This window comes from Clarias gariepinus, chromosome 21 (assembly GCF_024256425.1).
Source record: "Clarias gariepinus isolate MV-2021 ecotype Netherlands chromosome 21, CGAR_prim_01v2, whole genome shotgun sequence".
Lineage (NCBI taxonomy): Eukaryota > Metazoa > Chordata > Actinopteri > Siluriformes > Clariidae > Clarias > Clarias gariepinus.
This window is the reverse complement of record NC_071120.1, coordinates 957820-976935: the sequence shown is the minus strand read 5'-3', so window position 1 is coordinate 976935 and position 19116 is coordinate 957820.

The following is a 19116-nucleotide window of genomic DNA, read 5'->3' as shown; positions in this document are numbered from 1 at the left end:
AAAAAATAGAATAAAAATCACAAACTCTACCTGCAAGACCTCTACAGTCTGGACAATAATATACAGTGGGGTGTATATAATATAAAATATAAGTTTGGGCAGCCTTGTTAATCTTTAAAACATTTCAGTTAAATATATCATATAGGAGACACACAGTGATATTTAAGAAGTAAAATGAAGTTTATAGGATTTACAGAAAGTGTGCAATAATTGTTTAAACAAAATTAGGCAGGTGCATAAATTTGGGCACCACAAAAAAGAAATGAACTTAATATTTAGTAGATCCTCCTTTTGCAGAAATAACAGCCTCAAAACGCTTCCTATGGCTTCCAATGAGAGTCTGTATTCTGGTTGAAGGTATTTTGGACCATTCCTCTTTACAAAACATCTCTAGTTTACTTAGGTTTAATGACTTCCGAGCATGGACAGCTCTCTTTAACTCACACCAAAGATTTTTTATTATATTCAGGTCTGGGGACTGAGATGGCCATTCCAGAACGTTGTACTTGTTCCTCTGCATGAATGCCTTAGTAGATTTTGAGGAGTGTTTAGGGTCGTGGTCTTGTTGAAAGATCCAGCCCCGGCGCAGCTTCAGCTTTCTCACTGATCCCCGAACATTGGCCTCCAGAATCTGCTGACATTGAGTGGAATCCATGCGTCCCTCAACTTCAAAAAGATTCTCAGTCCCTGCACTGGCCACACAGCCCACAGCATGATGGAACCACCACCATAGTTTACTGTAGGTAGCAGGTGTTTTTCTTGAAATGCTGTGTTCTTTTTTTCTCCATTCATAACGCCCCTTGTTATGCCAAAATAACTCAATTTAGTTTCATCAGTCCACAGCACCTTATTCCAAAATGAAGCTGGCTTGTCCAAATGTGCTTTAGCGTACCTCAAGCAGCTCTGTTTGTGCCGTGGGCGGAGAAAAGGCTTCCTCTGCATCACTCTCGCATACAACATCTCCTTGTGTAAAGTCCGCCGAATAGTTGAACGATGCACAGTGACTCCGTCTGCAGAAAGATGATGATGTAGGTCCTTGGTGCTGGTCTGTGGGTTGACTCTGACTCTTCTCACCAGTCGTCGCTTCTGTTTATCCCAGATTTTTCTTGGTCTGCCACTTCGAGCCTTAACTTGAACTGTGCCTGTGGTCTTCTATTTCCTCATTGGAGGAATCCAATCCTAATTGTGGAAACAGACAGCTGAAATCTCTGAGACAGCTTTCTGTATCCTTCCCCTAAACCATGATGGTGAACAGTCTTTGTTTTCAGGTCATGTGAGAGTTGTTTTGAGACCCCCATGTCGCTACTCTTCAGAGAATATTCAAAGAGGAAGGAAACTTACAATTGCCCCTCTTAAAACCTCTTTCTCATAATTGGATTTACCTGTGTATGGAGGTCAGGGGTCACCGAGCTTACCAATTTGGGTTCCAATAATTAGTTCTAGAGGTTTTGGAATAAATAAAATGACAACAGTGCCCAAATTTATGCACCTGCCTAATTTTGTTTAAACAATTATTGCACACTTTCTGTAAATCCTATAAGCTTTTCACTTCTCAAATATCACTGTGTGTGTCTCCTATATCATATATTTAACAGAAATTTTTAAAGATTAACAAGGCTGCCCAAACTTACGCATCCCTCTGTATATAATGGCAGTATAGATATAATAGTATGGCCGGTATAGATAATGAGTAAGTGAGTGACTAAAACTCTGTGCTGAATTCGACTCCCGTACAGAAACATGGGAACATCAGAGAAGGCACGAGTGCAGATCTACAGAGCAGACAGAGAACTGTTGTGGGTCTCACAGAGTGATGATGTGATGGAGGCTGATTCCCTTCCTGCTTTATTAACTACAGTTCAATAAACATCAGGAGTTCTACATTCTGAGTTTAGCCTGATTTAGATGCCTATTGCACATCAACTGACCCTTGTCTGTTTACAAGATTTGGATTATCCCTGCCGGTTTTGATTGACATGTTCTTTGAATTGTGTGTTCATGAATATCTTAACTACACTTGTGTTTTTAGAGTCTGGGTTTCTCATACAGAGCCACTTGGTCTGGAAGAACACCCAAACACGCTAAAAGAATTTTATCATCCCCCTGTTTATAATAGCAGTAAAAATCATGGCAGTTTTGTTCTTTGTGTAACGACACGTTAAGGTGAGTTTAACAGCCTCACTCATTCATTAGTGTTTTATAGATAACATTATATGAACTAGGTGGCTAGAGATTAGACTTTAGTGATTAGTGAAAAATTTAAATAGAATATAAAACGCAACACAGTGGTTAACTTTGATTACGGTGCACAGTGTGGTTCCTGTGTGAAAATGACCCCTCATGCTTCCAGAGCTGCTCTCTCACACACTTTATATCCTGGAATATATATAAAATAAAGAAGTGTTTAAGCATGACCTTTAGCATGGTTTTCTGAACACATTTCTTTCATAATGTTGACAGTTCAGCTCTATCCTTCCAGGGTTTATTATTGTGTTGGAAAAGTCTTATCCCAGTAATTTACTAATTTAATAAAGTGTATAATACAATAACAATAACACAATAGAAAAGTACAAAATTGTATGTTTTCTTACTTTATAACCCTAAGAAAAAATCTATAAAGACAGTTTGTCCTGACTTCTTTGATTATGAAGTAATTGGTGGCTTTGAGATAACTTTATTCTCCCCTTGTTTTATTTGACCTTCATATGGAAATTACCAACCAAAAGTCAAAATGTTGTGCAAGAAATTAATAAGGAAAAATTTTAGCGTGTGCACACAAAGCCTCCATTATTTGCAGGTGTTAAACATGGTGGTGGTAGCATCATGCTCTGGGACTACTCTGCTGCCAGTGGAGCTGGTGCGGTGCTCAAAGTGGATGGAATCATAAAGAAAGAGGAGAACCTCCGAATTCGTCAGTAACCTCAAATCACCATGTAGATGGTTCTAACTTGGGAGTAATTAAATGTTCCAACAGGACAATGACCCAAACCCACATCAGAGCTGGATGTGGAATGGATAAACCAGGCCAACTTTAAGCTTTGGAGCTTCGACTCGATTGAAAAAAATGTGTGGAGCATGCTTACAGGTCTCTGCCAGGAGACCAACACAGATATCCAAGCAGAATTCTACCAGAAGCTCTAAACTCTATAACTCTATAAAGAATATGGTGTAATTATTTCTCTTCCAGAAAACGACCAGATCAATATATTTCTCACAAGCCGAATATTGCTGTGACATTCATGTTCCCACCTCTACACCCCCCCCCAGTGTCAGCTCATACAGTCTTAAACCCAGACTGCTCCTGTTTAAAAGCTGCATTTAACAGATCATAACACCTAACAGATCATAACACCTAACAGATCATAACAAAAAATAAATACAACGGCTAACAGAATTAAATACAGAAATAAAATCCAGAATTATGAATAAGATATACAGAAGGAGAAGAAATCAAGAGGCAGTCAGTTATTTTTTCAGAGCACTCTACATATACATTTTCTTATAATGACATACAGTAAATACTGATTTACACTCTCACCTCCCACATGGACGTGTACGATGGCTAAAGTCTCCTCATTCACCCTATCCCGTACTGTGTAGATCCCACTGTCAGAGCCACGCCCATCTTTAATCTGGAGAGTGTTGAGACGAGACGCTCTCTCTTTATAATCTGGACTGCAGTGTATCTTCTCATTGCTCACGTTGCAGATCTGCAGGTTTGATGGTTGTACAGCGTCACTGGGAGTAAATCTCACCTCCACCAGGTCAGTGAGGGGTAAGTGCACGTCTATGGGCTCTCCTGGGGTAATATTACGGGACGTCTCTTGAGCTAGTGAGAGAAGTAAAAAGGTTTAAAACTGTTTTACAGGTGTGTGGCCTTATTTAAAGACAAACACAAAACCAAAAGCTAGGAAACAAAATGCTAGTTAGGAATGTATCAGATGAATATCCTCTGTGTGTGTGTGTGTGTGTGTGTGTGTGTGTGTGTGTGTGTGTGTGTGTGTATGGGCGCACATGCTGAGAGCTTTAACAACCTGACATGCTATTTTCTATAAACTCAGTTCCCAGCACACAGTCACATCCACAGCTCCCCTTCTCCTGTTCTAACCACCTGAGGTCCATCACCTGGTTTGTGTCCTTCACCAACGAGCTCCTGATGGTCTACTGAATGATTTTATGTGCTGACCTGGGACAACATGATTGGCTGCTTAACTAAAATAAACAAATAGTCAGGTGTACTTAATATGTGTTCCTAATAAAGTGGACAGTGACTGTATCGAACATCATGTGAAGCATGTTTAAGTTTGGTGTTCATCAGTTTCCCAGCAGTTCATTGTTTAATATCATCAGTGCTGCTCAGGGGTTTAAACCCACACTGTAACAGCTGATCACACACTCACACACACACACACACACACATGCTCGCTTTAAACTATTAAGTCATTAATTCTTTTGGTTTTATTTATTAAGACTCTGATACTGTTTATCAAAGTTCTGATCTGACCTTTTTTCTTGACCATAATAATCTGTTTTATTCCCTTCATTAAACGTAGAGAAACAGAACTGTGTAACAGAACAACAGTAGATCATGGAGAGTAAATGTAGAGTGAATACTCACGGGACAGAGTAAAGATGACCTCACACAGGGTCTCAGAGTCACACTTGGCCATGTAGAGACCTCGCAGGCTGTAATTGGCTCTCAGCACCGTCAGGGTGGAGTCTCCACTGAGGAACTGCTCCAGAGGAAGACTAAACCCGTCTTTACTCCAGCACGAGTCTCTGGTACACCTGACCAGAACATCGCCCCATCTCTGAAACGTGGTCCAGGTGAGAAGACCAGAGCACGTCTCAGGACAGGGGAGGGACGATGTCTCGTGCAGATTCCCAAACACCTTTAGTCTGTCTGAGGAGTCCACCTGATACAGAGCTGAGAGAAAGAGTGTGATGAGACTGGTGACGTTAACGCACACACACACACACACACACACACACACACACACACACACACACACACACACACACACACACACACACACGTCCTTACCCAGTATTAAGATCAGAGCTGTACAGAGATGCATCATGGCTGCTGTGGATCCTGTAATAAAGACATAATAACAGGTTCGTGATTAAAGTGTAAAGTGAGGAACACAGAACATTACAGCACAGTTTAAGTGTTTTACAGACTTTTTCAATTTTGTTTTAAATTAGGCAACATATCAGTTATTATATGATTATTATATAAAGCGTAAAAGCACAGATCAATCCCTGCTATCTGTTATCACCCAGATGAGGATGGGTTCCCTGTTGAGTCTGGTTCCTCTCAAGGTTTCTTCCTATTACCATCTCAGGGAGTTTTTCCCTCAGCACCGTCACCCTCGGCTCGTTCATCAGGGACGATCTGATCATTCTGATTCACACATTTTACACACATTCCTATAATTTAGTTTTAGCTCTTTGCAACAGTAACAGTTGTTAAAAGCACTACACAAATAAAACTGAATTGAACTGACAGGTATGGAGCATGAGGCTGGCAAGTGATGGCGTTGGGGCAGTAGCGGCTCCTCTATACTCTTTAAGTGGTTTCTCTTACTATCCTGCCCAACCGGCCCCTCCCAGCTCTCCCTGGGCGTGGCCACATCTGTCGGCTGGCCGGTTTTCCCGGCTGGGAATGGGGGCCACGGGTCTTTTGTGACTGGCCACTCTCCGTTTCATACGTCCGCCATGCAACTCTTAACTTTATCTCCGGACCTTAGACTAAACTCTGCGCCTAGCTTTTACAGCATGAAAAAATCCTGAGATTTACATTTAGACGACCTTATCCAGAGCAACTAACAGTTTTATCCCATTACACATCTGAGCAGTCACGGGGTTAAGGGCCCAACTTAGTGGGACCTTCTGAACCATAGTCCAATGCCTTAACCACTGACCTGACCCCTGACCTCCGACCTGACATCTATTAACGTTGATTATTCACCAGTTGTACCCGCTCTGGAGGCCGCACCCCTTCGCACTCCTAGTGACCCTACAGAGTAAGAAAGGTGTGACCACAGATTTAGGCGCACACCCATCACTGGTACATGCCGTGACAAGAGGCAGGGAGGAACTGAGGAGGGTTCACCTGAAACACACACACACACCACCCTCACACTCTAGCCTACCATCTTGTAGTGCTGACACATAAAGGTTTATTTTTAATATATAAGACATTAATGATTATGCTGAGTAAATGAAAACAGCTGTGCCACTTAAAATAACCTGACCGGCTGTGTTTGTCTCATGGACTATGTGTTGGTTCCTAAGTTCTACTCTCGCGAGACTACGCTTCCCGTTTGCCACTTTCAATAATCATGGAGGAACAGCTTCGCTTTGCGCTCATGGCGCTAATCCTCACGCACTACCTTTTACGTGCAAATCATTATTTTCAGATAATTAATTTCAAACACGATTTGCGGCTGCGACTCCAAACCAGCTTCCTGGTTTATTCATCTCGCCGACGGCGCATTGCGCGCCACTTTAGGGAGAAGAGACATGCCCTCCTCCTGAATGATTATTTTGTTATTAGCCGGCGATCTTCCTGCAGATCCGGCATTGTTCAACTGTCCGAGAATAGCCTTTCTCCCTTAGCTGCTTACTGAACAGCGTGTAAATGCAGCTGTTTTTATGTGTCGTGGACAGTTGCTTTTGGATATGCTCATCCGACCATATATCTATGAGGCACTTAATTTCTTCGGCACTCCGCGTTTCTCCGCGGTTTAATTTCATTGCGAGTCGATAGCTTGAAAAATTTAATGGAGTCAACAGGAAGTGAAAAGAATTTTACCCACAACCCCGTATCTCTTATACTCAAAGTGCATTAAACTATACCATTTCGTCAGATTGCAACATTTCGTTTGGTTGCTTTCACAACAGACGAACCGCACCAAAGTAGAGCGGATAAAGCGGTCCGAGACCACCCCTTCAGGCAGGTCTCGGATCGATTGATTTGGTGCGCACCAAAGTACCGAGATTGCATTCACATCAATGCAAACGAACCAAACCAAGGGACCAAACACGTACCAAATGCTGTAGGTGTGAAAGCAACTTTTATTAGTGACATAAAAGATACATTTGTACAGAAATGGAATATTCAAGATTCAAGATTCAAGATTCAAATAACTTTATTAATCCCAGAGGGAAATTGCTTATGCTTGGTTACAGGTGCTCACAGTTGTTAACTAAGAAAGGTAATAAAGAATAAAGGTAATAAATAATAATAATAATAATAATCTTAAATTTTTTTAAAAAAAGTTCTTAAAACAGTAAGTACCATAAGAATATGACTCAGGGCCACTTGTAAGTATTGCACAGTAATCTAGTATTGTTTATGTAATATTGTATTATTGTATGTAATCTTGTATTACATATTTTATTGGGAAGTAGTATTGCAGTAATTATATTATTAATATGGTAAGTGATAATGTCCTGCTGTGTAACAGTTAGTGAAAAATCCACATACATGTGTGTATGAGTTACAGGGAAGAGTTGTAAATTTTTATGGCCGTTGGGAGAAAGGATCTCCTGTGGCGCTCTGTGGAACACTTGATGGTAACCAGTCTCTGGCTGAAACTGCTCCTCTGTTCAGCAAAGACACTGTGTAGCGGGTAAGAAGGATTGTTCAAAATGGATTGTACTTTGGATAGAATCCTCCTCTTTGCTACTATATCCACAGAGTCAAGCTCCATGCCTAGCACCGATCCGGCCTTTTTAATTGACTTGTCCAGTTTGTTCTTATCAGACACCCTAATGTTACCACCCCAACAGACCACAGCGTAAAAAATGACACTCGCCACAACGGTTTCATAGAACATCTGCAGAATAGTGTTACAGACGTTAAAAGACCTGAGCCTTCGAATAAAACACAACCGACTCTGTCCTTTCTTGTAGAGTGCCGTTGTGTTAAGTGACCAGTCAAGCTTGTTGTCCAGATGGACTCCGAGATATTTGTATTCAGAGACCATGTCCACTATCTCTCCCTTTACAGATATAGGAGTCACAGGGGTCTTGCTTCTCCTAAAGTCTACAACCATCTCCTTTGTTTTCCTGATGTTTAGTTGTAGGTGGTTACGCTCACACCAGGAAACGAAGTCATCCACCACAGACTGGTACTCAGAGGTGTCACCCTCCTTTACACACCCAACAACCACAGAGTCGTCAGAGAACTTCTGCAGGTGGCATGACTGAGTTATATCTAAAGTCAGATGCATATAGGGTGAAAAGAAACGGAGACAGTACCGTCCCCTGTGGAGCTCCAGTGCTGCAGATCAAAGTCTCGGACACACAGTTCTGTAGTCGGACATACTGGGGACGGCAGGTCAGATAGTCCCGGATCCAGGAAACCAAGCCGGTGTCAATGTTTATGTTCATTAGTTTCTCCCCCAGTACTGCCGGTTGGATGGTGTTGAAGGCACTGGAGAAGTCAAAGAACATCATCCTTACTGTGGTCCTAGGCTTGTCAAGGTGAGAGTAGGTACGATGTAGCAGGTGTATTATGGCGTCATCGACTCCCATGAACGGCTGATAGGCAAACTGAAGAGGGTCCAGAGAAGACTTCACCAGGGGACGAAGTGTATCCAGGATCAGTCTCTCGAACACCTTCATAATGTGCGATGTCAAAGCAACAGGCCTGAAATCGTTCTGGGCACAAGGACGTGGTGTTTTGGGTACCGGCACAATGCATGATGTTTTTATATGTTTTGAGATAAACCAGCTCACTAAAATTGAGCAATGTGTGCAGGACATAAGAAATTGGATGCTAATTAACTTCCTTCTGCTTAACCCAGATAAGACAGAAGTTCTAGTCATAGGACCGCATACAGCTAGAAGTAAGATTCTAGATCACTCTGTAACTTTAGATGGCCTTTCTGTTCCATCAAGTGCAACAGTAAAAGACCTTGGTGTGATTATAGATAGCACATGTAGATAATATTACCAGGATAGCATTCTTTCACCTCAGAAATATTGCCAAGATAAGAAATATATTGTCGCTAAACGAGTCAGAAAAACTAGTTCATGCTTTTATCACCTCTAGGTTGGACTATTGTAATGCCCTACTGTCTGGTTGTTCAGCTAGATGCATAAACAAGCTTCAGCTAGTCCAGAATGCAGCAGCGAGAGTCCACACTAGAACCAGAAGATATGAGCACATCACCCCTATCTTATCTTCACTCCATTGGCTCCCTGTAAAATTTCGCATTGATTTTAAAATACTACTCTTGACATATAAAGCATTAAATGGTCTCGCGCCGCAGTATCTGAGTGAACTGCTAGTGTCTTGCGATCCGCCACGCCTACTTCGATCAAAGGATACAGGCTGCTTATTAGTACCGCGTATTATAAAAACTACAGCTGGGGGCGGAGCTTTTTCTTACAAAGCCCCAAAGTTATGGAATAGTCTTCCAAATAGTTTTCGGGACTCAAACACAGTCTCAGTGTTTAATTCCAGGCTAAAAACCTATTTATTTAGCCAAGCATTTTTATAAATAGATTAGCCTTAGGTAAAGGAGCAGATCTGGGGGACTCATGGACGTAGAGTATTATGGTGAACTGGTATGTTTAGATGCTGTCTTCCTCACTCTTATTGATCACTCAGGTTTGCTGACGGTGAGGTGATTGGTTGCTTTACATCTCAGTTCCCCCTCATGTCTGTGTTTCCTTCTGGCTCTCCCTTTTAGTTAAGTTGTTATAGTTAGTCCTGCCGGAGTCCCTGCTTGCACTCTAGACTAAATATACATTCACATTATACATTATGTGACTGTGACCAGACCTAACTGTTATCTCTTCTCTTCTGCTCTCTCTCCTGCTCTTTCTCTTCCCTTTCTCCCCCTGTCTCTTCCTCCCTCTCTCTGTCGAGCTACACATGTCGTTCCTGAGCTGCCAGTGATCCAGACTCCCTCTGCCCTCCAGACCTGTCTGACCCATCCTGGTGCCCCGCTTCTGGTTGGAGATCTAGTCACATGGATGCCCCGTGTGTCTCTTTTAAGGATTTAAGGATTCAAGGATTCAAGGAGCTTTATTGTCATACCAGCACACCTACATGTTCTGGTACGAAATTAGGACCCAGGTCCTGTTTAAGCCACAGAGATAGCATAGTAATATAAATATGAGGGTGTAAATATGTATATACATGAATATAAATAAGAGCAGTCAGAGATATATTATGCAGGAAATTAGACATAAACTATACATAGTGAATTGCACATTTTCAGAGGCTGTACATTGTATATTCGACTTATAGGGTTATATATATGTATTGCACCATAGAGTTATATATTACACTAAAAGTTTGATTGTGTTTAATGGGAGAGGACCTACAGAGCACGGCTAGAGTTCAGCAGTCTAATTGCTTCAGGGTAAAAGCTGTTTTTGAGCCTGGTGGTCTTGCACTGAAGGCTCCTCAGCTTTCTGCCCGATGGAAGAGGTTGAAATAGAGCATGTGCAGGGTGGGTGGAGTCCTTAATAATGCGGAGGGCTCTTTCTCTGCATCTTGCAGTGTACAGTTCGGTGATGGAGGGGAGCCTGCTACCCACTGTCCTCTGTGCAGCCTTAATTACTCTCTGCAGGGCTTTCCTCTTAGCTACGGTGCTATTGCCATGCCACACAGTGATGTAGGAGCTGATGATGCTTTCAACCGCTCCTCGATAGAAACTCTTCAGAACCAGGCTTCCAAGCCCAGCTCGTTTTAGCTTCCTGAGAAAGTAGAGGTGCTGGTGGCCCTTTTTAATCAGGCCCGAGGTGTTGACGCTCCAGTTTAAGTCCTTAGCTATATGGACGCCTAGATACTTAAAGCTGGAGACCACTTCCACAGCTGCTCCATCAATGTGTAGGGGGAGAGGAGTTCGCTTGTTCTTTCTGAAGTCCACCACTCTTTGGTCTTTTTTACATTGATGCAGAGGTTATTTCCCCTACACCACTGTACCAGTTGTTCTACCTCCTCTCTGTAATAGGATTCATTGTTGTCAGTGATGCGTCCCACTACTGCTGTGTCATCTGCGAATTTGACTATATGACAGCTGGAGTGTCTCGCTATGCAGTCATATGTCAACAGAGTGAACAGGAAGGGGCTCAGCACACAACCTTGAGGCGAGCCTGTGCTGATGGTGATGGTGGAGGAGATGGTGTCATTGATCCTGACAGTTTGAGATCTGTTGGTCAGAAAGTCTAGAACCCAGTTCCCTACTGAAGGGCTTAAGCCAAGAGAGGAAAGCTTTAGAATTAATGTCTGTGGAGAGATGGTGTTGAAGGCAGAGGAAAAGTCCAGGAAAAGCAGGCGGACGTAGGAATTCTTATTCTCCAGGTGTGTAAGGCTGTGTGGATCACTGATGAGATGGCGTCATCTGCAGAGCGATTTGTCTTGTACGCATACTGATGGGGGTCTACAGTGGCATCGATGGAGGCTTTGATGTGAGTATTGACCAGCCTCTCAAAGCACTTCATGACTACCGGGGTTAGAGCTATGGGGCGGTAATCATTCAGACAAGTCACTGTTGAACACTTTGGGACTGGAACAATGGTGGCAGTCTTCAGGCAGGTAGGAACAGTCGCAGTTGACAAAGAGGTGTTAAATATGTCAGTTAACACTTCTGACAGCTGGTGAGCACAGTCCTTAAGTACCCTTCCTAGTATATTATCAGGGCCTGCAGCTTTGCGGGGGTTAATTCTTTTTAGAATCCTCTCCACGTCGGCTGTTGTTACTTTAAGGGGCGTGTCATCAGGAAGTGATGGGAGCTTGGTACAGGGAGGAGGGTTGTCATGTTCCTCGAAGCGGGCATAGAATGAGTTTAGTATATCAGGCAGGGAGAGGTCCCTAGGGCATTGTGCATCTTTGGTGTTGTAGTCTGTGATGCACTTAATGCCCTTCCACATACTTCGCGGATCGTTGGAAGTAAGGTGACCCTGGATTTTTTGGGCGTATGTGGATTTAGCCGTCAGTTGATTGGAAGCGCCAAGATGGGGGCGGGGGAGAGCTCTGTATGCACCGCGGATGTTTGTATACACACAGTCCAAAATATTTTCTCCCCGTGTTGGAATTTCCACATGCTGGTGGAATTTGGGAAGAGTGTCCGTCAGTTTCACGTGATTGAAGGCCTCCGCAACCACGTAAAATGCCTTCGGGTGTTTAGTCTGCAGCGAGTTGATGGTATCATGAAGCTCCTGCAACGCTACGCTAGCATTAGCACCCGGCGGGATGTAAACAATGGTGACGTACACAACATTAAACTCCCGCGACAGATAGAATGGCCGACACTTTGTTGTCATGAACTCTATCGACTCGGAGCAGTGACTTTTAACCAAATTACTGCTTGTACACCAACCTTCATTCACATACACACAGAGTCCACCTCCTCTTTTTTTCCCCGACCGGTAATCGCGGTCCGCACGGAAAAGCCGAAAGCCATCAATTTAAAAGACTGAGTCCGGGATGTTTTGGTTTAGCCAGTCTCTTTGGGATGCGTCTGGTGTCTGGGTATGATTCTTTCTACCTAGAAGACGGTTCTGGCCTCGACTGGTGTTGGCAGCTGTTTCCCTGAGGACTTGACCGTTCGATAGTTCAGGACTGGAACTTCCTACAAGTCTACCTGAGTTTTCAATAACTACCTGGACTCCAAATTAACATCAACTAACATCAACTGTTATACTGAACTGCCTGCCACCTAACACACAGTATGAATGCAGATCAATTCCTGCTTTATGTTCCACCCAGAGGAGGATGGGTTCCCTGTTGAGTCTGGTTCCTCTCAAGGTTTCTTCCTATTACCATCTCAGGGAGTTTTTCCTTGCCACTGTCGCCCTCGGCTTGCTCACCAGGGACGATCTGATCATTCTGATTCATACACATTCAAATTCCATACAAATTTAAATAATTCTTTTGATTGTGTAAAGCTGCTTTGAGAAAATGGCAATTGTTAAAAGCGCTATACAAATAAAATTGAATTGAATTGAATTTTGTGACAGATTGTGTGCAGTTTGTAACTGGTCCATTAATGAACATGTCGTGTACTGTCTCTGCAGGCGTCTGATACTTTATGGTTTTCAGTAACAGTGAAGACGTGGCTTTGAAACAGTGATGATTTGGGTTTGTCACAGCCAACAGTGTTGGAAATAAATCAGACTCTGCTCTTACAGAACCACAGATCATGTGCAAATTTATCCATTTCCCACTACACAGCGTGAAATCAACAGGAAAACAAGCTGCAATCATGCACATCTGTACACAGGATCAAGCGGTATAGACGATGGGTGAGACAATGAAGACAACTGGTGCTGATTTTATTTCTCTTTCCACCGTGTAAAACTATACAAACCTGATAAAACTACAACATTCACTATAATACTAGTATACTAATATACTTTGGATCTCTCAGTGTCATAACAGTGATGTCACTTCAGGTAGTGTGAAGGTCTGGGGCTCTGCAGTTTCAGGACCTTGATGACTTTCATAATTGATGGAACCAAGAATTCTACAGAGAGTTCTGAAGGAGAATGACAAGCCATCAGTTCGTAACCCTCAAGCTGAAACACACTTGGGTTCTGCAGCAGGATAACGATCTGAAACACACCAGTAAGTCCACCTCAGAACAGCATAAAAAACTAAATGGATGTTTTGGATCAGCCTAGTTAAAGTCCAGACTTAAATCTGATTAAGATCTGTTTATGGTGTGACCTTAAACAGTTTAAACCCTCCAATGTGGCTGAATTAATACAATTCTGCAGAGAAGAGCGGGACAAAATTCCTCCACAGTGATGTTAAATGTTTGATTCATTCCTTCACCTAAGGAAGATCAGATTATCTCTGGCTAGACCACTCACTTAACCAGCGTGTGCACACCAAGGGCCAACCGTGAGTTCCTCAAATGTCCACTAGACTCTAGAACTGAGTTGATCCCCATAGAGCGCTGTGTTAAAATGTCTGACTTTACAACAGAAATAAACATGCTCACAGCCTGGAACAGAACAGGTTTGGGTCTCCAGAGTTAGATTTATCATAACAGTACAGGGGGTTAATATTTATGTAACTCATCAGTTACAGTTGTATTATTTATTAAAGCTATATTCACTCTATATTGACTATATTCATGATCATTTCTACCTGTGTACTGATTGTACTGATGGTTTATTCTTTCTCTCAGGTCTCTGTTATACTTGGTGATGCTGTACATGTCTGTAACTTTGTGTATATTAATAAATGTAATGAAGAAAAATAGAATATAATAGAATTAAGAAGAATAAAATCTGTTAAGCATAAGTATGGGCGTGGCTGATTGGATTTGACCATCAGTGCAGGTGTCAAACTGCTCGCTGTCTGGTGTACATCCTAACCCTAAGCAGACACACACACAAGCATACTCACACACACTACCACACACACACTTCTTGTGCCCCTTTTTAGCTACTAAGGCAACCCACACAGGAACCTTCAACAATATAATTTTTATCTGTTGAAAAACAAAACTGCGACATTGTTTATATCATACACACCTCACAGCTCTTACAGCTTTTTTCAGTGTCTTTATCAGCACAATGGCTGAGAGATGTGACAGCATGAAGCTGTGATGAGGAGGAGAGACGTCAGGGTGAGAGTGAAGAGGGTTTAGAGGAGGAAGAGTCAGAGGATGAGGATGATACACAGTATAACACATGGAGGAAGAAAACCCAGCTGAAGCTGTGGTCTCCTTTCATCCACACATGGACCCAAACCCAAACCCTAACCCGTGTGCAGTATCCCGAGGATGATCGGGATACTGCACATCAAGTCCTGTTTATAACTTTTCCTGGGTGAATACTGAATCCTACATGTGTGTGCTGATTTGGTGTCTACAGATCCTCCAACAGGTCATGTGACTTTTCACACTACAGTGTCTTTGCAGACCTTCCACACCCTGTCACGTGTGAATGGCTTTGATGATCTACAGTAATGACAGCAGGGTTACTGTAAAACTGTAAATGTGTTCATACTGTATTTGGGTCAAGGATTATATTTATATTATAGTTAAGTTTTCCCTGTGTACATTTGGGCTTCTGTTTACAATTAATAAATCATATTGGTCAGTTTTGACCGAGTAGATAAAAGTTATTTTGTGCCACAATTTAGAAAAATTAACTTGTTTACAAAAGTGACTTTGGTAAACATTTCAGTGAAGAACTCTGTGATAAACACTACACTAGGTTTCATCTTAATGTTTGTTATAGTCATAATAATAATAATTTCTATACACTATTTTTTCCCCTAAAACATCGAGTATTATTAGTTTAGGTAAATGAGGCCTGCTGGACACACACATATACAAGTTCAAAACTTTTAATATAAAACTTATAATGTTCACAAGAGTTCAGGTTGATAAAAAGATCTAATACAACATTATATGATAATATATGTATTATTGTGGATTTATAATGGAATCAAAAGCTCTGGTTAAAAGTGACTGTGAACATTATGAGTGTGAGTCACAATTAAACACAACATGAGGTTTAATACTGTAGCTAAATGAAGTAGAAACAAGACCACTGCAGAATCTCCACCACTACAACATACAGTCGTGAACTGTTTCAATAACAAAATCATAAATATTGGGCAAAAGAATTGAGGCTCTGAAACCGAACAATGTAATTGATGCAGATGTTAATCTAGCCATGTCAGATCAGAACCTAGAATACTTTACTCCCCTTGAAGAGAATGAACTAATTTCACTCATCTCTTCTGCAAATTCATCAACCTGTATATTAGATCCTGTACCGACACATTTTCTTAAACAGATAGTACCAGCAATAATAGAACCCCTGTTGAGAATAAATAATTCTTCACTCAGCATTGGGTATGTTTAGTCTTCCCCACTCTCATTCATCACTCAGGTTTGTTGACAGTGAAGTGATTCGGTTGCTTTACTTCCCAGTTCCCCCTTATGTCTGCGTTTCCTTCTGGCTCCGCCTTTTAGTTATGATGTCATAGTTAGTCCTGCTGGAGTCCCTGCTCGCACGCTACACTAAATATACTGCTCAACAAAATAAAGGGAACACTTAGTCCCAGTTTGACTTGAACGCCTCTCATATGTGTATGCATGGTTCAAGTCAAACTGGGACTAAGTGTTTATTTTTAAATAAACCTAACTGTTATCTCTCCTCCTCTTCTGCTCTCTCTCTCTCTCTCTCTTATACACTGTGTAACTCTAATATAATATAATATAATATAATATAATATAATATAATATAATATAATATAATATAATATAATGTAATGTAATGTAATATATCATATCATTAAATGTAATATAATGTAATATAATATAATGTAATATAATATCATATAATTTAACATATTATAATGTATGGTATTATATTATACTATATTTTATTACATAACATAATATTAGATTATAATGTCACATCATCACACACAGTGTTGACCCGTCCCGACCCGAACAGGGAATACAGGCCTAAAGCCTCACCTTACACATATTATATATGTATACAGTATATGTTTTTTTTTAGTATTCAAATCTAATATTAATTACAATTTTTATTGTCATATTAAGTTGTTCTTGCTGTTGGTTAAATGATTCATGTTAAAATAGGGTTAGGGTTAGGTTTGTGGTTAAACACAGGAGACGTCCACGTCAGGAGTGTCACGAACTAGTGCCGGTCGCGGAACGGGTGTGTGTGACAAGGAGGAGATAATTGATTCATGATTCAGTAGTTATTACTCTACTGGCTGCATGTTTATTTATTTAGAATCTCCTTGTGTATCTCATACAGCTGATATAATGTGTTAGTACCTTCGGAAATCACCAGGACACCGTTAAGACCTCACCGACAGAGAGAACCTGGTGCAGAGACCGTAAACAAAGACAGGGGAAGTGAGGTGGTGTTAGAGCTAGGCTAAAGCTAACCCACATCAGCCATCAACTCACACACTGACAATGTCACTAACACTAAATAATGAAAACCCTTTTCCGATCAGAAGCCCTGGAGGAACTCTGAGGTACGTCTCCTGCTGAAAGTGAGACACACGGCCTTCAGACCAGTGATACGGAGGTCTACAGCAGAGTCAGGGCTGATCTGAAAAAACAGCATCTGCGAATCTCCGGATGATAGGGCGAGAACTTTACCACTGCGCAATTTAGAGGCTCAGCTTGACCTGTTTCTGATCGGCTTCTTTCGATGCTCTCTGTAACTCTCCACATCCACACATCAAACCAGCACATGTTCTTCTGTTGTTGTGTGCATTAGATTATATCAGTGTTATTCTCTTTTATTATCAGCATACATTAAATGTCTTTTGCACACACACACACACACACACACACACACACACGCACACGCACAAAACTAAAACACACACTACAGTGTGATGAGAGACAGGTGTGTAGTGTGTAATAGTGATATAAGTGAGTGTGTTAGTGAATTAAATCTGTAGTGTTGATTCTCACTGTTACACAGAGACTCAGATCAGATGAACACTACAGAGAGTTAAACTACAAGTGTGTAGTCAGATCAATAAAACATTTAACTACAATTAACTCTACACTGTAAACTATATACGTAATTACAAACTACATAACACACTCAGACATTTACCTTATAATAATAATAATAATAATAATAATAATAATAATAATCCATCTGCCGGACTCGTGGCGCGGAGTGAAACAGACGTATCTCATGACAGTGAGGGTCACGGGTCCGAGAATTCAGGGGCTTCTGAGGATTTGTTGGTAAAAGCAGTCAGAATCCGTATCACATGACACATCAAACCACGGCTGTTTCACTTTCCCGAGAGTGTGTGTGATTGGACGCAGCGCTCTATAACCTCTAAACTCTAAACATATTATGTACATGATGGTGTGATGTAGATGTGCCACTGTCACCCTTGGCTTATTCATCAGGGACAATCTCATCACTATGATCTATACACATATTTTACTTCCTCCTACACATTTCCATTATCTTCTTTAAATTTTGTGAAGCTGCTTTGAGATAATGAACATGTTATTACAACTGAATTGTATTATGACAAACCGGGATGAAAAGCGTCTCTGGCATTCATGTTACATCGGCCCTGTTTCACTCCACAACACGACTCCACCAGAGTGAGAACATTAAGGGTGTGAATCTTCTGCCTGAACAGATACAGTGACTGTGACCGTACTGTGTGGATGAAAACCTCAAGCTCAAAACCCCACTTTACCACCTGAACTCTATTATTATTATTATTATTTTATTCTGTAATCTGTTTTATCCGTTTTATTAATTCTTTATTATATCTAGGTCACGTCCCCAAACCTTTCAAGTTGGCAGTTATTAAGCCGCTTCTTAAAAAATCTAATTTGGACGCGAATGAAATAACAAATTACGGACCGATTTTAAACCTTCCGTTCATATTAAAAATATTAGAAAAAGTAGTATCAGCTCAAATATGCACACAGATATTCTTGCAGGAAAACAACATCCTTGAAGAATTTCAGTCAGGTTTCAGGCCCCATCATAGTACAGAAACTGCACTAGTTAAGATTGCAAACGACTTGTTTTTAGCTTCGGACCAAGGCTGCATCTCAATTCTAGTCTTACATGATCTTAGTGCTGCATTCGACACCATAGATCATAATATTCTCATAGATCGCCTACAAAATCACATAGGTATTCAGGGTCAGGCATTAAAATGGTTTAGATCATACCTGTCTGATCGATACCATTTTGTAGACCTAAATGGAGAACTGTCTGGTGTAATGCCAGTGAAATATGGGGTCCCACAAGGGTCAGTTTTAGGACCTCTGCTGTTCTCAATATACATGCTTCCCTTGGGTAACATCATTAGAAGGCATGGGATTAGTTTCCATTGTTATGCTGATGATACCCAATTATACATCTCAACAAAACCAGACGAAATACATAAGTTGTCTAGATTAACCGAGTGTGTCCAGGACATAAAAGATTGGATGACCAATAACTTCCTTTTACTAAACTCAGACAAGACAGAGATATTACTCATCGGCCCAAATACCAGCACACAACAGCTTTCACAATTCTTGTGAAAAGCCTGCGTTTAGAAGGATGTACTGTTACTACCAGCTCAACAGTAAAAGACCT